This window comes from Globicephala melas, chromosome 1 (assembly GCF_963455315.2).
Source record: "Globicephala melas chromosome 1, mGloMel1.2, whole genome shotgun sequence".
NCBI classification, from domain to species: domain Eukaryota; kingdom Metazoa; phylum Chordata; class Mammalia; order Artiodactyla; family Delphinidae; genus Globicephala; species Globicephala melas.
In genome coordinates, this window is record NC_083314.1 from 11,172,277 (window position 1) to 11,188,507 (window position 16,231).

At 33.3% G+C, this 16,231-nt stretch overlaps 1 protein-coding gene across 5 annotated transcripts in view; it reads left to right on the forward strand.

Annotated features, from left to right (window-relative positions):
- BRINP3 (BMP/retinoic acid inducible neural specific 3) overlaps window positions 1-16,231 on the forward strand; it is a 422,542-nt gene that overhangs the window by 199,102 nt on the left and 207,209 nt on the right. The gene's annotated exons all lie outside the window — the stretch shown is intronic.

A 16,231-nucleotide genomic window follows, 5' to 3' on the forward strand; every position in this document is an offset into this window, starting at 1 on the left:
GTCTTTTTTTCCATTTACCTGCCAGTCCAGTCTGTCACCAAGTCACGTCAGTTTATTCCTCTAGAATATATCCCGTATCCAACTCTTTCCTGACTTCCACCGCAGTGTTCCTACACCAAGTCACCACCATGTTTCTCTTAGAATATTCCTAAGGTCCATCCTTCACACAGATCTTTTAAACTTGAGTTGGGTCAAATCATTTTCTGTTTTAATTAAAACCTACAGTTAGCCAGTTGAAATGAAATCCAGATGTCTTTCTGTAGTTTCTTAAGGCACCACATGAATGCTCTGACATTGGCTTTCATCTCAGACCTCATCTGTTCTCTCTCCTGATCATGCTTTATGTTTCAGCCACAAGGAAACTTCATATTTTTCTGCTCAAATGTTACTTTCTCAGAGAGACCTTTTCTAATCATCCTACCAGCAACAGTGCCCATAGACAACCAATATTCTCTACTACTTCATGATCTCACTCTGCATTCTTCATAGTATTTATTATTATGTGAAATTTTTTATTTTCTTGAAAACAGGAATCTTGCCTATATTTGTTACCAATTTACTCACGGAGTTATTGTGGATGGAAAATGTCTCCTGCCATATCAGTAAACAAAGCATGTTGCGGCCATCAGGCCAACAGCCACTGCAGCTGCCTCCGACTGTGCACCCTGAGGGGACTCAGGATGGAGAAAAGCAGGATAGTGGCCCTAGATAGTTAAGGTGCATATCAGAGGAATGATTTCAGTGAGCCCAGACTCTTGCATCTTCCCATAAATAGAAAAGCACTAAATTCATTAACTTGAGATGTCCGGTTTTCTTTAATTAACAGCAATCTTTTGATGTTCCACTACCTGCTTTTATTGCAAAACTCCTATATATCCTGGCTCAGCCCTTACTTCTTTGGAGCCATCCCTCAGAGCTCTCTGAGATGCTGTGTTTCGGGCTGAAGTCTTCCATTTTGTCCACCAAATAAAACTTAATTCTCAACTTTTAGGTTGTGAATTTTTTTCAGTCAACGTTATAGTAGTGCTTGGCACACAATAGGTTCTCATTACATACTTGTTAAATGAAAATAAGTGAAACTACACTTTGCTAGGAGGCTGAGGCTGCCCAGTCCACTAGATAAACATCAAAACTCTGAAATGGACAGAGGATAATTGAGATCTAATTCAGGAAGAAGACTGAATGAGAAAGAAAATCCATGGATCCAAAAAAGGTCAGTTAAACAAATAGATGCAGAATTGGAGAGAATCAGGATGAAAGGGAGAGCAGGAGAGCCAGGCATGGAGAGGGTGGAGAAAGAGAGATCCCTGGATAAGCCAAAGAAACAAGTCTGCCATGTAACCCTAAGGAATTAAAGGCCGAAGATGTAGGGGGTTCAAGAGGACACGAAAGGTTAGCTGTGAATATGCACTCTCTCTCCATTGCTTTCCTCCGTAAATGACTAATACTAAAATAATGAGATAAAGAGATCAGACAAGCCTGGTGTTGAATCCTGGCTCCTTTTTTTTTTTTTTTTTTAACCAATTGTGAGACTTTAAAAACTGTTAAGTAACTTCACTGATTTTTAGGGGGTTTTTTTAGTTGAAAGGGGGAGAGTAACACCTGTGTGACAAGGCCATGGGAAGATTAGTGTAAGTATAGGAAAATGTCCTTGGCATAAACATGCCATGAATTAATGTTATTGCTATTGTTACTACAGCAGTATGGATAGCAAAACAATGACAAAATATTCCCATAATTGTGAAAACTGATTCTTTGAAAGCTGTGTCTATTTGGCTTAGTATTGACAATGATTATTAATGTAATAAAATCTGAAGTAAAAGTGAAAATTAAATTATTTCTATAACATCTCCTTTTAAAAAGTTCAGTGGTCTTGAAACACATCTAGGTTTCGTTACCATTGTATCAACAATACAGAGTTCCCAGAAGAATTTCAGAGCATGAAATGTATTCTTCAAACAAGAAAGGAAGGAAGGGACAAGGGGGAAGGCAGAAGAGATCAAAAGTACAGATGATTCTCAAGGACATTTTTGTTCCTTAGTAGCAAAATTACGGTGACATTTTGATTTATTTCATTGTTTCCGTATTATGAATGCCACATTGTTGTCTTAAAATAGTTTTTGTTTTGCATGTTTTTTGTTTGTTTTTATAAAGGGGGTTTATAAAAACCTTTGTGGTAAATCACTTCTTTGGGTTGATTAATAATGACAATACGCTTTCTCAAAATTGCTTTACTTCAGTTATTTAAAAGTCTAGTTCAAGCAATTTCTTCAATGGTGGGGAGGGGGAAAGAATAGAATTGCCACTCTCACTTGCCTTCTAATCTCTGACCATTCTTTGGATTTAGTGTTCCTGGTATGTTCTATTGGAATTATCTTTTTGTCTTTAAATGTTACTTATATTTTCCTTCAGGAATCTCTCTGTTGGGTGATGTTAATAATTTAGCTAAAATGCATGAAATTAGTTAAGTAGCTTAAGGATATAAACTGTTTGCAATTAAAATATATACTAGGTTGATTTCAGGCAATTTTTAAATTATAGCTGTTGTAATTACACTGTCTTTTTTGTTGCTGTAAGTGTATTTTAATTTCATATGTTTTACCTGACTGAACATGAAATTGTATTACTCTATTTCTTAAAAAATTGAGATTGGTGGTATTTAACTTGAGCAAATTCTCTTTCTCTCTCCTTAATTGACCCAGATTGAGGAACAACTCTAATATTAACACACTGAGGATGTCATGTATAGAAGCAAATATTTTTAACAAAAAGCCAGTTTTAAAAAAATTATTTTCTTATTTTTTTTAATTGAAATATAGTTGATTTACAATGTTGTGTTAATTTCCGCTTTACAGTAAAGTGATTCAGTTATACATATATATATACATTTTTATACTCTTTTCCATTACGGTTTATCACAGAATATTGAATATAGTTCCCTGTGCTATGCAGTAGGACCTTGCTGTTTATCCAGTCTATACATACTACTTTGCATCTAAAAAAGCCAGTTATTTTATAAGTAGATGCCTCCTAAGTAACTAGATCTTCAACTAAATTTAAACATTTTTCAAAACAAGTTGAGTGCAAAATACTCTCTACCAGCATTAAAGCAGTGAAAAGGAAATAAATGAAAAATGTCTTTTTTTCCCAAGAGTTATTTAGTACATCATATTATTGACTTAGACATAAAACTTGGGATAGCATATTTGAAGCCTTTAATGGGATATTTTATGATAGATAAAGCCAGTGATTGAATTATCTTCCTATAGGGAAAAATAATTCATAAAAAACCTTCTTCAATATATATCACTTTCCCTATTTGTTTCATCTTATAGCTTCCAGACTATTTATCAATATAGTAATTTAGCTTGCTTCTATTTGGGATAATGATATCTAAACTCCATCACTGTTTAAAATCTAAAATAAGCTACTCAATTTAAAGAATCAATCTTGAAATAGATTGCACTCCTGGGATATATTGATTTCTAGCTATGGAATATATTTCATGACTGTTTTTGTAATATATTTCATTATAATACAATATATGACAAACACTGAAATAAAAGTGTATCTTTTATTTCAGTGAATATAGAAATACAAAAAAATAATAAGTGAATGAAAACAAAGACCTTAAAATTGTTGGGCTTACTGAGCAGACAGAGGGTGTTTGCTAAAAGTACCAGATCAGGATTTTAGATCCATAGTAAAGGACAAAGGACTAAGGAAGATGAAAACCAAAAATTCACTTAAAAATTTATAAAAATGTTATAGCAAAATATTTATAGTAATTTTAAATGTGACGTCATCTTCACCTCCAGAATTACACAGACTTGTCTAATTAGTCCATAGGCCAAGCCCTCAGCCACTCACCGTCACATGAGAATGTGAACACCTCCTGGGTGAGACTTGGCTCTCTAAAGCTTAAGGCAGTGAGAAGCTGACGGAAACAGGTGCTCTGCTCTCCAGACAGCACATCCTAAAGAGGAAGAAGAGCAAAAGGCTGGGTTTCTCATGCCAGTCCCTTCCCGACACCCAGCTTGTCTGTCAGCTCACTACACCTCTGTGGGTGGAGTCAGGAATGTGGACACAGTGAGGACTTTGGAGGCAAAATAGCTTCCCTCCAAAGTACTCTTTTCCTGATACAGATTTTTTTTTTTATTGGACCAAAATTCATTCTAGGAGCAACTGGATAATGTATTAAGATTTGTTCATTTACAACTTTAAAGAATATTTTTCATTCTCAGCAACATAAAAACAGTTCCATTTTTACCACTGGTTTTGAATGCATAGTTTTAAAGGCCATAATTAAATTTTTAGCAGAAAGAGTTACAATTGTTTTTTTCACATGCAAGTTTGTTTTTGAAATTTTTTTCTGAAAGTGCTTCTTCTGAACATGTATCTGCGGTTACCATATTGCTCAACTTAAGTATTTTGTCAGGTATTTAATTTTGTTAAATATAGAAAGTATTTTCTTCATTGTTGGAGTGAAAAAAATGCCTGATTGTGGTCCAGAGTAAAATTAACTTACTTAGGGCAATTATTTAAAATAACAAGTATTACCTCAGTGACTACATAGTATATAACTACATAGTATATAACTAACTATGCCTGCAAGGTAGTTTATTTAGTTTTATGATACATATTTTTTGTGTGTATGTCTCTCAAAGAAAAAACAGAGGTAAGCTGGGGTATGATAGAAAATTAGTTAGTTTTTTTCCCTATATTCTAGCATTCCTGTAAGTATAGGACTCCAAATATCCTTATTTAATTTCAGAAATACTCAATTCTCACTTTTTACTATGTGAATTACATTCTGTATAAAGTATTCACAGTTAGTTTTTAATTCTATGTCATGTACCATCTTCTTTCAAAATAGATTAACAGCTGTCTTTCTCATTTTCACTTTGTCTCTTCTTAGGAGGTACAAATCCTTTTATTTTAGTTTATCTGTAATGTAATTTAAAGAAGTTAATCTGCCAAGATATGTATATATAATTTATTAATTAAATATAAATAATTGAAGATACATGGAATGTATGCATTCCATTAGAATACATATTCTGTTGAAGAAAAAGAACTGAAAGGAAGAAAAGAACAATTTTCTGAAGCTTTATATTCCAGGGAATTATTAAAATAATGGTACTGCCATTACTGGTATTAAACCGAATATTTACTCATACTACTTAAGATTAATTATATCAGTTCATCTCTCTGTCTCTGTCCTTTCTCTCTTTCACTCTCTCATTGCTATCCCTATCTCTCATGTTTATCTGGTAAATAAAATGAAAACTTTGAAATTAAAATAATATTGTTAATTCACTTTCTATGGTTTATAAGGCAGCTGCTACTAAAGTGATTTGAGCCCATTTATAAAAATAATAAGATAACAAAGAAGATGAAATTAAAATTGCTATGTCAGTTGATCTTAATAATAGCGTTCTTGGCAACTAAGTCAAAAGATAAATGCTAAATTTTAGAATTTTGTAAATATGATTATGTACTTTCTTGTTCTTTGTAGCACTTTAATAGGACAGATAAATCACCTGTCCATTTATTTGACACACATGTACTGAGTTACCTATAAAAGTGCAAAGATTCACCACCTTCCTTAAAGGAACACACAGGTCACTGATAAAGACAGACATTTAAATTGGTAATAAATTTTACTGTGGTTTAGAGCCTCGTTACTTGAGTGTGGTCCATGATCCAACAGCATCAACATCACCTTGTAGCTTGTTAGAAATGCAGAATCTCAGATTCCATCCCTGATTAATGAATCAGAAACATGTTAACAAGATCTCCAGGTGATTTACATGCACATTAAGTTTGAACAGCACTATTTAGAGTATCTATATAAATTTAGAGAGTACTTAACTGTTCCAGAAATCTCGCTTCTGAGAATTAATTTTACCAAAATAATAGCAAGAGTCTGTAATTTTACATAACAAAATGTTCATTATAGCATTGTTTATAAGCAGCTCCAAAATAGAAGTACCTTAATTGTATTTCATTCAGGATGTATTCTGTTCCCTCTATCCTTGAACTGGAAATATATTTCCAGTTACTCTTCTTTCATGTCATCGTTTTATAGAGACTATTGTATCTGGGCAATTTCATTTAGAAATTTTTCAGACTTTTTAGGGGGCATAACTTTTAATAGTCATAAGATCAGTTGTTTTCTTTTGGAATGTTTTGCAAAACATATTATGTTTCTTTGTCAAAGCTGTAGAAGGCTAGCTATTTCCTTCCAAAAATATCTTGCAGATGCCAATTGGTGTTAAGCCAACATGTCTGTTTTTTACTGTCTTTATATATTTGCCTCTGCTCCTTGTTAGAAGCCTATTTTTCTAGAATTTTTTCCCTTCTATATGTTTCTAAAACACCATTTTTTTCTACAACACTACATTAGTGGAAAGATACATGTCAGGATGTATACCTTTTAACACATTAAGCTAGGGAAGGATGATCATTAGTAGTGAGAGTAAAGTAAAACACAGTGAAAAGTGAAATAAAATTTCAAAGGGACAGTGATACTTAAAATATAGTAAAACTTAGGGAATTTTTTAAGGAATAAAAAACACAATGAATAATATGATCTGTTATTACTAACAATAGGATAACATTTTTTAACTAAAACGATACCTCAAAAGTAAAACTACAAACAATTACATTTAAGCTATATTTGCACTGGTTATTCCTGTGCAAAGAATTTCTACTCAAATAGCAGTTTTTGATAAGTAAAACTCACACAAAAGCAAAATAGACATTCACAATAAGATTTTCAGGTATAAGGAAGTTGAATGACCAGAAAGATATTTGCCATAAATGTACCTTTTTTTCCCTGCGTAGAACGGTACACATTACAGGTCAGGATACTAGTCCAAGGACAGTAGCAATGATAAAATAAAATAAAATACAGCCGACATCCAAGAGTTAGTTTCATTGCAGTTAAAAAAGAAATAACCTCGAATCTCAGTGCATTACAACTATAATGGTTGTGTCTCCCTAATATTACATGTTTTGACTGTGGATCCCCTGCGATTCTGCTCTGAGTGTTGTTGGCTCATTCTGGGAATAAAGACGAGGAAGGCCCTCTTTGGAACATGCTGTCCTCCTGGCAGAGGGCAAAAGCAAAAAAATGAGTATAACTTTCTGATGCCTCTCAAAACCTGTACTGAATCATGACATAGCTGGTTTGTATGTATTCACTGATCTAAACATTTTTATTTTCAATACCAGGTTAAAGGGCATCACTTGTTCTTTACAATGGAGTATAAATACATGTATGCATGTTTACATCCATGATAGAATTAAAATTGCAAAGAATAATCTGTGGCATCTTCTTGATTTATCCCTAGGATTCTTTTACTCATTCTCTTATCCATTGCTTTTTGTTCTAACATTTTGAAAGTATTACCTCTATCTCCAATAACTATATACATGAGAATGCCAGTTGAGAAAATTCAAGTGGAGAGATAATTGTATGAAAGTTCTTTCATTTCTGTTTGTCATGGACACAACATCAATTACCTGAAAATCAGGACAGAAAAATACATAATTGTGAGGTCCACAACATATCAAATATACCTACTCTTACCCTATGAACTAATCATAGGATAACATTAAAGTCATGATTTTTTTTTGTTTTATTGTCCTCTGTTTCTCATTCTCTATGAAAGCATCCTTCAATATGTGCTTTTAATGTCCATAAACTACCACAGCGTTTTAGTTGTAAAAGGCACAGCTGCATGATTTCTGTGTGAAATAATCACATCTTTTTATCTCTATAGTCATTAATCCTTTTCACTTTCTAACAGACTCAGAATGTTGAATCACTTCAAAATCACATTTAGTTTTTACAAAATGGGTGGATGTCCTTTGGCACTCATGTCATGCTTATGAGCTACAGCTGGTTTAAAAAATGTGAATGAAAATGACATTTGAACACAAATTTTTAGTTGAATAATATATCTCAGTTTTCAAATCTGAATATTTTTATATTGAGATTTGCAATTAAAGTTGAGAATGCATTCTTCTTTCTTAAGACGACTATGAAAGTCTCAAAGAAGGTAAAGACCATGAATATCATCACAAAAGCATGGTAGTTGTGTATAATTTGAAAAACAGATCTCTTGGAGGAAAGAAATAGCCTTATTTTCCATTTAGACTGAATGGCCTTGTCAAAATATCTTAGATATTTAACAATCCATGATTTACAAAACTTGGAATGTGGCATAAGCTAGCCAGCTTACATCACCTAGTTGTCTGGTCTGTTGTAAGTAAGGGTTTAAAACAAAGCATTCATAAAAGAACAATTATGATAATTTAAACTGCAGATTTAAACTGCCTCACATGCTTGACTGCAGTGAAAGCTTTTGCATACATGGAATAATGTTCCATTGTGGAGAACAACCACAAGCAGTTTATGAATGGCTTCTCTTTATCTGCTTATTGGAAGGATAACCAACTACTATCTTTAGTAATCCTATACATCCTGATTAAAAGTTCCACTAGAAAACAATTTTGACTAAGATCAGGTTTCTGTGGTGAAATTTAATATCTATGAAATTCTAACTTATGAAAATTTAAAAGCTCATCATTTCCTGTTAGGCCCTAATAAAAAAGGAAAGGAGAGGAAATCAACATTTATTGTACACAGCAAACGTGTTGTGCCAGACTCTAAAGAGGAAATGTATTGTTTAATCTTCTCTAACAGTTGAGAGTGGGACATTGCCTCTGTTTTAGAGATGGGAATGCTAAGGTTATGTGTGACTTTAACAAAGTCCTACAACCAACTGGTAGTGGGACTGTGGGCTATGAGGATAAGCCCTCACATACACCTGACTCCAAAACTCATGCTTTCCTTTACCTCAATATATCATTAAATTTTATCAAATTAAAAAATAAACAGCAAAATTAATAATAAAAGTATATTAAAATTTACAACGAAGTTTTTCCATTTGATTTTCCCTGTTGTCTGTAACATATATTTATTCTCAGCATAGAATGCTAAAGACACATTTACCTGTACCTTACAAGCAAATGTGAACTCTGTGAAAAACAAAAGAAATATTTCAAAAATCTCCAGTAGATAGAGAATGAAAACTTCAAATATTCCTGGTGATCTTCACGGGCCATCATTTTCCTACCTTCATCTTTGATTGCTGAAACATATATTAATGTTTGTCTTCTCCTTCATATTCTTATAATTAGAAACACTCTGAAATAGTTAATCCCTAGCTCTTATTTTGTGTCATTTTCCAGTTGTATCATGAGACAATCTAACATTTGTAAAATATTCTTAAATCAAATTAGTTTGAATTTGCTTTTTATTTTTTTTATTCCTTACCCTTATACCACTCCTCCCTTTTCCCCCTCCCCTCTGGTAACCACTAGCTTGTTCTCTTTATCTGTGAGTTTGCTTCCTTTTTGTATTGTTCACTAGTTTGTTGTAGTTTTTAGATTGCACATATAGGTGATATTATAAAGTATTTATCTTTCTCTGTCTGACTTATTTCACTTAGCATAATAACCTCCAAGTTTATCCATGTGGCTGCAAATGGCAAAATTTCCTTCATTTTATGGCTGAGTAGAATTCCATTGTGTATATATATATCACATCTTCTTTATCCATTCATCTGTTGATGGACACTTAGGTTGCTTCCATATATTTGTAATTGTAAATAATGCTGCTATGAACATTGGGGTGCATGTATCTTTTCCAGTTAGTGTTTTTGGTTTTTTTGGATATATACCCAGGAGGGGAATTTTGCTGGGTCATACAGTAATTCTATTTTTAGTTTTTTGAGAAGCCTATTTTCCACAGTGGCTGCACCAGTTTACATTCCCACCATGAGTGTATGAGAGTTCCCTTTTCTCCATATCCTCATTGATATTTGTTATTTGTGTTCTTTTTGATGATAGCCATTCTTGCAGGTGTGAAGTAATATCTCATGGTGGATTTGATTTGCATTTCCCTGATTACTAGTGATGTTGAGCATCTTCTCATGTGCTTGTTGGCCATCTGCATGTGCTCTTTGGAAAAATGTCCATTCGGGCCTTTTGTCCATTTTTTAATCCAGTTGTTTGTTTTTTTTATCTTGAGTTGTATGAACTGTTTATATATTTTGGATAATAGCCCCTTATTTGTCATATAATTTGCAAATATTTTCTCCCATTTAGTAGTTTGTCTTTTTGTTTTGTCAGCGCTTTCCTTTGCAGTGCAAAAACTTTTAAATTTAAGTAGGCCTCATTTGTTTATTTTTGCTTTTATTTCCTTTGCTTTAAGAGACAGATCCATAAAAAATGTTGCTACAATTTATGTCAAAGAGTATTCTGCCTATGTTTTCCTCTAGGAATTTTATGGTTTCCAGTGTTGCATTTAGGTCTTTAATCCATTTTGAGTTTATTTTTGTATACAGGATAAGAAAGTCTTCTAATTTCATTCTTTTACATGCAGCTGTCTAGTTTTCCCAGTACCACTTATCGAAGACACTGTCTTTTCTCCATTGTGTATTCTTGCTTCCTTTGTCATAGATTAATTGACCATAAGTGAGTGGGTTTATTTATGGGCTCTCTATACTCTTCCATTGATCTGTGTGTCTTTTTTTATGCCAGTAACATAATGTTTTGATTACTGTACTTTTGTAGTGTAGTCTGAAGTTAGGGAGTGTGATTACTCCAGCTCTGTTCATCCTTCTCAAGATTGTTTTGCTATTTGGGTCTTTTCTGTTTCTATACAAATTTTAAAATTAGTTTGACTTCTGTGAAAAATGCCCTTGGTATTATAATAGGGATTGCATTGAATCTGTAAATGGCCTTGGGTAGTATGGTCATTTTTGCAGTATTAATTTTTCCAATCTATGAACATAGTATATCTTTTCATCTGTTTGTGTCATCTTCAGTTTCTTTCACCAGTGTCATAGTTTTCCAAGTAAAGATCTTTTACCTCCTCAGGTAGGTTTATTCTTAGGTATTGTGTTCTTTTTGATGTGATGGTAAATGGGATTGTTTTCTTAATTTCCCTTTCTGATAGTTCATTGTTAGCTTATAGAAGTGCAACAGATTTCTGTATCCTGAAACTTTCCTGAATTCATTGATGAGCTCTAGCAGTTTTCTGGTAGCTTCTTCAGGATTTTCTACGTATAGTGTCCTGTCATTGGCAAACAGTGACAGTTTTACTTCTTCCTTTCAAATTTGGATTCCTTTTACGCCTTTTTGTTTGCTGTGGCTAGAACTTCCAATACTGTGTTATATAAAAGGGTCAGGAGTGGGTATCCTTGTCTTGTTCCTGATATTAGAGGAAATGCTTTCATCTTTTTGCCATTGAATATGATGTTTGCTGTGGGTTTGTCATGTATGGCCTTTATTATGTTGAGGTATGTTCCCTCTATACCCATTTTCTGGAGAGTTTTTATCATGAATGGATGTTGAATTTTGTCAAAAGCTTTTTCTGCATCTATTGAGGTGATCATATTATTTTTTATTCTTCACTTTGTTAATGTGTTATATCACATTGATTGATATCGGGATATTGAAAAATCCTTGCACCCCTGGGATAAATGTCCCTTGATCATGGTTTATGACCCTTTTAATGTATTGTTGGATTCAGTTTGCTAGTATTTTGTTGAAGATTTTTGCATCTATGTTCATCAGAGATATTGGCCTGTAATTTTCTTTTTTTTGTGTGTGATATTGTTGCCCAGTTTTGGTATCAGGATGACAATGGCCTCATAGAATGAGTTCAGAAGTATTCTTTCCTCTGCAGTTTTTTGGAGTAGTTTCAGAAGGATAGGTCTTAACTCTTCTCTAAATGTTTGATAGAATTCACCTGTGAAGTCATCTGGCCCCGGACTTTTGTTTTTGGGATGTTTTAATTTCAGTACTGGTAATTGGTCTGTTCTTATTTTCTATTTCTTCCGGTTCAGTACTGATTCAATTTCAGTACTGGTAATTGGTCTGTTCTTATTTTCTATTTCTTCCTGGTTCAGTCTTGAGAGATTGTACCTTTCTAAGAATTTGTCCATTTCTTGTGGATCGTCCATTTAATTGGCCTGTAGTTGTTCATAATAGTCTCATAATCTTTTGTATTCCTGTGGTGTTGGTTGTAATTTTTTTCATTTCTGATTTTATTGATTTGGGCCCTCTCCCTCTTTTTCTTTTCTTTCTTTTTTTTCTTTTTTTGGCCGTGCCATGCAGCTTGCGGGATCTTAGTTCCCCAACCAGGGACTGAACTCACGCCCTCTGCAGTGAAAATCCAGAGTCCTAACCACTGGACCACCAGGAAATTCCATCCCTTTTCTTCTTGATGGGTCTAGCTAAAGGTTTATCAATTTTGTTTACCTTTTCAAAGAAGCAGCTTTTAGTTTCATTGATATTTTCTGTTTTTTTTAGTCTCTATTTCATTTATTTCTGCTCTGATCTTTTTTTATTTCTTTCCTTCTACTAACTTTGGGTTTTATTTATTCTTCTTTTTCTAATTCCTGTAGGTGTAAGATTTAATTTGCTTTCTAAAATTAGCATATGCTATTCTCCCTTTTTGGGTGAGGTAGGACTCAATAGAGGTCCTATTAAGAAGAATTAATGGTATAGCATATTTCACCTGAAGAGTGAAGACATATAGGGGGATTAGGGGGATACAGTATATAATGGACTATTTTGGGAGATCTTTACTCTCTGTATGTGAATGCAAACTAGGATTAGAGTTAATAAGTTTATAAAAGAAGGAGATCATTAAAGAATTAGGACAGTCTTCTGTTCCTCACAAATAAGACAAAATAGCTAAAATTACTAGAAATGCCCAGATATGGAATGAGTTGCTTTATGCAGTTCTAAGGAATTGTGATGAATAAAAAAATATGTACTAGCAACTTCTGAATTCTAGTCATGTGGTAAGTCCTTTACAGATATTATCTGTTTCATGCTTATAGCCATGCTTTGAAGAAGAAATTACTATATTCATGTTATGTAAGAGGAAGCAGAATCATAAATTATATATTCAAGATCATTCAATTACTAAGTAGAAGCCAGCATTAGAACCTGAATCTGTTTGGTACCAGTAGTTGGTAGACTTACACCTAAACCATAATAATTAATTCTACATTTTTTTTCATACAGAACCTCATAATCCAGTGAAAGAATCCTTTATAGTGGTCTAATTATCTCTTCTGCTCTATGACATATAATTAATGTTGGACACCTCTAGTAATGGGAAAATCACTACAATGCAAGAGAGGCATAGTGAAGATGATTCTCTTCATGTATTTATATGGCTTTCATGCCTCTCCAGAAGGCAAAAGTAATGTCCAATAATCAGTTGAACCCGTGTTTTGAACTTCATTTGTGTATTGCTGAATTGAAGTAAAGATTACAGTAAGCGTCCTTCTAAATACAAGAATCTGTAGAAAACATTACTGATGCACTGAGGCTGAGCTTGGATTTAGAAGTATTTTACAAATGGAATCATCTGAAACTGTCAAATCATTTAGAATTTTATTTTAGTCATAATATTAAAGTCATGAGTTTACTAATTACTTAAGAAAATTTTATTATGACTAAACATATTTTAAACGTGGACCAAACGTAAACACTTATGCCATGATATTTTTTTCAAATGAAATTTTCAAACACACTCAAAGTAGAGAGACTTGTACAGTGAGTGCCCATACACCCATATGTAACCATACAAACTATATAAAACTGTACTACAACTACTAATATTCCTACCTACAAATAGACTACAGAATGAAGTTTTCTGATCCTTTTTACATTTTTTGTCCTCAGAATATATTCCAAAACTGGATTACATTTAAAGTACTGTGTTTGTAATCACTTAAAATAATTACTTCTCTAAACAATAAGCATTTAGTAACATTGGCTTCTGTTTTTAATTCTTAGGGATTGATTTTTTTCTATTTGATTTGATTGATTTTTACAATAAATAAAATATTTAAAAATATCTTTCCAGTGTTTAAAAAACTTTAACAAAGTATATTCAGAGAAGCCTTTCTTCCCAAAGTGTTACCTCCACTCTGTAAATATAGATAAAAGATTTTGGTTAATCCTTCCAGTGTTTTTATTTTTTTCCCCAAATAAAAAGAAATCCATCCATATATTTGTATCATACACTTTCTTATAAAAAAGTCCCTCTAAGAGTTTGATAGTGTCTGGCCTTACATTTAGGTCTTTAATCCATTTCGAGTTTATTTTTGTGTATGGTGTTAGGGAGTGTTCTAATTTCATACTTTTACATGTACCTGTCCAGTTTTCCCAGCACCACTTATTGAAGAGGCTGTCTTTTCTCCACTGTATATTCTTGCCTCCTTTATCAAAGATAAGGTGACCATATGTGTGTGGGTTTATCTCTGCGCTTTCTATTCTGTTCCATTGATCTATATTTCTGTTTTTGTGCCAGTACCATACTGTCTTGATTACTGTAACTTTGTAGTATAGTCTGAAGTCAGGGAGCCTGATTCCTCCAGCCCCATTTTTTGTTCTCAAGATTGCTTTGGCTATTCGGGGTCTTTTGTGTTTCCATACAAATTGTGAAATTTTTTGTTCTAGTTCTGTAAAAAATGCCAGTGGTAATTTGATAGGGATTGCATTGAATCTGTAGATTGCTTTGGGTAGTAGAGTTATTTTCACAATGTTGATTCTTCTAATCCAAAAGCATGATATATCTCTCCATCTATTTGTATCATCTTTAATTTCTTTCATCAGTGTCTTATAATTTTCTGCATATAGGTCTTTTGTCTCCTTAGGTAGGTTTATTCCTAGATACTTTATTCTTTTTGTTGCAATGGTAAATGGGAGTGTTTTCTTAATTTCACTTTCAGATTTTTCATTATTAGTGTATAGGAATGCCAGCGATTTCTGTGCATTAATTTTGTATCCTGCTACTTTACCAAATTCATTTATTAGCTCTTGTAGTTTTCTGGTAGCATCTTTAGGATTCTCTATGTATAGTATCATGTCATCTGCAAACAGTGACAGCTTTACTTCTTCTTTTCCGATTTGGATTCCTTTTATTTCCTTTTCTTCTCTGATTGCTGTGGCTAAAACTTCCAAAACTATGTTGAATAAGAGTGGTGAGAGTGGGCAACCTTGTCTTGTTCCTGATCTTAGTGGAAATGCTTTCAGTTTTTCACCATTGAGGATGATGTTGGCTTTGGGTTTGTCATATATGGCCTTTATTATGTTGAGGAAAGTTCCCTCTATGCCTACTTTCTGCAGGGTTTTTATCATAAATCGGTGTTGAATTTTGTCGAAAGCTTCTCTGCTTCTATTGAGATGATCATATGGTTTTTCTCCTTCAATTTGTTCGTATGGTGTATCACGTTGATTGATTTGCATATATTGAAGAATCCTTGCATTCCTGGAATAAATCCCACTTGATCATAGTGTATGATGCTTTTAATGTGCTGTTGGATTCTGTTTGCTACTATTTTGTTGAGGATTTTTGCATCTATGTTCATCAGTGATATTGGCCTGTAGTTTTCTTTCTTTGTGACATCTTTGTCTGGTTATGGTATCAGGGTGATGGTGGCCTCGTAGAATGAGTTTGGGAGTGTTCCACCCTCGGCTATATTTTGGAAGAGTTTGAGAAGGATAGGTGGTAGCTCTTCTCTAAATGTTTGATAGAATTCGCCTGTGAAGCCATCTGGTCCTGGGCTTTTGTTTGTTGGAAGATTTTTAATCACAGTTTCAACTTCAGTGCTTGTGATTTGTCTGTTCATATTTTCTATTTCTTCCTGTTTCAGTCTCGGCAGGTTGTGCATTTTTGAGAATTGGGATAGATTCTTAAAAGTAGGATTGCAGAGTCAATTTTTGCTAACTATTGCCAAATTTCTCTTCATAGTTACATCATTTTGCACTCCAGCAGCAGTATATCATAGGGCCTGTTTCCTTCTAGTTTGCCAACAGCTTTGACAAAGTTGTCAAATTTTTGAATTTTGGCAAATTCCATAATAGCTACGTGATATATCAATATATTTTTAATTTGCATTTCTCATACTATGACAGATTGAAAGCCTTTTCAAAGTTACATGGGCCATTTTGTCTCTTCTTATCTAAATACTATTTTCCTATTTTTTATGCCCGAAACTTATTTCTTTTTTTTCTGTGAGTTTTAGGAGTTTTTGGAATGTTAGAGGTATTAGCCATGTGTCCCTTATGTAAGTTGCAAACATCTCTTCCCAATGCAAAATTTACTTGTGGTGATTCTGTGCTAGGA